The sequence below is a fragment of the Notamacropus eugenii genome, chromosome 6 (assembly GCF_028372415.1).
Source record: "Notamacropus eugenii isolate mMacEug1 chromosome 6, mMacEug1.pri_v2, whole genome shotgun sequence".
NCBI lineage: Eukaryota > Metazoa > Chordata > Mammalia > Diprotodontia > Macropodidae > Notamacropus > Notamacropus eugenii.
In genome coordinates, this window is record NC_092877.1 from 167,280,609 (window position 1) to 167,283,503 (window position 2,895).

Below are 2,895 nucleotides of genomic sequence, written 5' to 3' on the forward strand. Positions count from 1 at the left end.
TCTCTATATTTTTTTTCCAGTTTATAATTTGCCGATTAATGATTGCTAACATCTTGAATATCAGTGTTAATTATTCTAAGAATGTTCAGATGACAGTGTGACTGATAGGAAAAGTTTGTAGATCAGTTCATGACTGAAAGTGGAAATGAATAATTGACAAATCACCCTTTTTAATTTAGCATTGATCTAACAAACCAGACTGTACATATGGACAGATAGATTTCAGAAATATGTCAATTATATTAAGATATGTGTGTTCATCCTTCATTGCCGAAGAAGACCATGCCGTCAGAGAAATAATGATATAGCTTGCACTTGACTTTGTTTTTGAGTGAGGGAGGGCTGTGAAGGTCACCAACCTCACTTCTCCTCCAGAATCATCAGAATCCAGTGATCATATATTCACCATGATGACTGGAGGTGACGCAGGATGAGGCAATTGGGGTTTAGTGACTTGCCCAAGATCACACAGCTGGTGAGTGTCAAGTGTCTGAGGTGAGATTTGAACTCAGGTCTTCCTGACTCCTGCACTGGTGCTTTGTCCACTGCACCACCTAGCTGCCCAAGGTATATAGCATCCTCTGAATCAGCTACAAGATTGCCCATGTTTGTCATTTTCTTCTGCATTAAATGAGTTACATAGCATTGGGTGATATCTTCTGTGAAAGATCCAGTTGCTAAACTCTTACAACAGTCCTTTCCCTTGTTTCTCTTCCCCAAAATCATTGACTCCATGTTTAAAAATCCTCCTGTTATCTAGAGTTTCTAGCTATATGAGACACATGTTGTTGGAAACAACCCCTCCCCCCTTCAAAGCTTGCGCACTTTTCAGATATATTATCTGGGATCTCATCTAATGTTAAAAGTATAAGTTCCAATGCCCACAATGAATTCTATTAATTCAATTTCAAATATTTTTCTTTCATTTCTAAATTTGTGTATTTATTGGTTTCACTACTGTGACTTCAATTGCCATGAGGTTCCCTAGAATTACTACAATTAAGTTTTCAACTGTTAAGCAGAGAAAAGCGAAAAATAAAAACCACTTAGCACAACTCAGCAAATATCAGTAAATAGTTAAAAGGGTTATCTGTACATCTGCGTTCTTAATTATCTTTATTATTCTAAAAATCATATAAGTGTCAGGATTCGTTTTCTAGTGACAGTATTCTTTAAAGCCCTCTTCACTTCTTCATTTCTTAGGCTGTAGATTAAAGGGTTCAACGCTGGGATAACCATTGTGTAGAATACAGATAACACTTTGCTTTGAGTTGGAGAGTAGTTTGAATTTGGACACAGATAAATAATAATCTCAGCTCTATAAAATACAACAATGACTGTAATATGAGAAGTACAGATTGAGAATGCTTTGTGCCTCCCTTCAACTGAATGGAAGCATGGAACAGAGAAGAACATATAGATATAAGAAGTAAGGATGATAAGAAGGGTTTCTAACATGTTTATCCCAGTGCAAATAAAAATAATGGTTTCATTCATTTGAGCTTCAGAGCAAGAGAGTTTGAGGATTGAGGGACTGTCACAGAAAAAGTTATGGATGACATTGAAGCCACAGAATGAAAGGCTACTTATGTAACTGGTATGAATAATTGGGTTAAGTAATCCTGCTGTGAAGACCCCTGTGACCATCTTCAGGCACACTGTCCTTGACATGATAACTGGGTAAAGCAGGGTATTATAAATGGCCACATAACGGTTATATGCCTTCAATCCAAAGAGGATACACTCAGTAGTTGCTAAAGCAATAAAGACCTACATCTGCACAAAGCAGTCAGCTAACATCTTTGGAGTGATAGATGAAGAATAAAAAATATCAGCAAGGACAAGTTAGTCATAAAAAATATATAGATGTGTGGAGTTGAGAATCTATCTTGATTAATATAATCATTCCTGCATTTCCCATCATTGTGAGAGTTATAATCATCAAAAAGAATATAAAAATTATAACTTGAAGTTTGGGTAAATCTGTTAACCCCAGCAAGATGAATTTTGTCACTGTAGTATGATACTCTTCTTATACCTTGTTTCCCTCTTTCACCTCTACAATTTGACTACACTTGACTACCTATCATTCCTCGGAAATTACACTCCATTTCCCACCTCCATATCTTTGACTGGCCATGCGACATACCTAGAGTGTTCATTTTTTTCCTCTTAGTTTCCCTGCTTTGAATTGAGATTCAGGCAAAATCATACTTTCTACAGCAGACTTCTCCTGCTCTGACCCTTACTTCCAACTTCTCCTGTGAAATTATGAATTATACATTTACCTATCATCTATTTATTCCTGTTTACTTGAAGTATCTATTTACATGTTGACTCCTCTGAGACAATGTGAAATCCTTGAGATCAGGGTTAGTTTTCATGATTCCGCCCTTCATGAGGTACAAAGGACATTGCCCAGTACCTGTCATGTAAAAAGCATTTAGTGAACATCATCAGGGTGTCTATGTGCTGAGCCTCAGTTTCCTGATCATAGGATATTGTTTATTTTGTTTATGTTGGATTTGGCTTCAATTAACAATGATATGGCATTGGTTCTTCACCTTTTACCAAGTTTGCAACTTATTGGTGATTCTCTAAACTTCTTAAATTCAATTTTAACTGAAGTGGATGAATAGAGATTATGAATAATCCATTTGATTCAATCAACAGACACCTGGCCACCACACAGTTTGAAGTACCAAGTTTGGCAAATGCAGAGGGTAAAACTCAAACTATCCTTTAGAACTCACCAACCAATGTCGTCAGTGCACTTCATAAAGTTAATCATCATGTTTAGTGCTATACAAGTTCCAATGCTTCCCAGTATAAATAGTATATGAATGTTAGGTGATATTGTCAGGCTCAGGGTTTTTTGAGACTTGCTTTCTATCC

At 36.4% G+C, this 2,895-nt stretch overlaps 1 pseudogene; it reads right to left on the reverse strand.

The window, feature by feature from the left end:
• Nucleotides 1-1,131: 1,131 nt before the first annotated feature.
• On the reverse strand, nt 1,132-2,140 carry LOC140512177 (olfactory receptor 5F1-like; annotated as a pseudogene).
• Between the last annotated feature and the right edge of the window lie 755 nt (nt 2,141-2,895).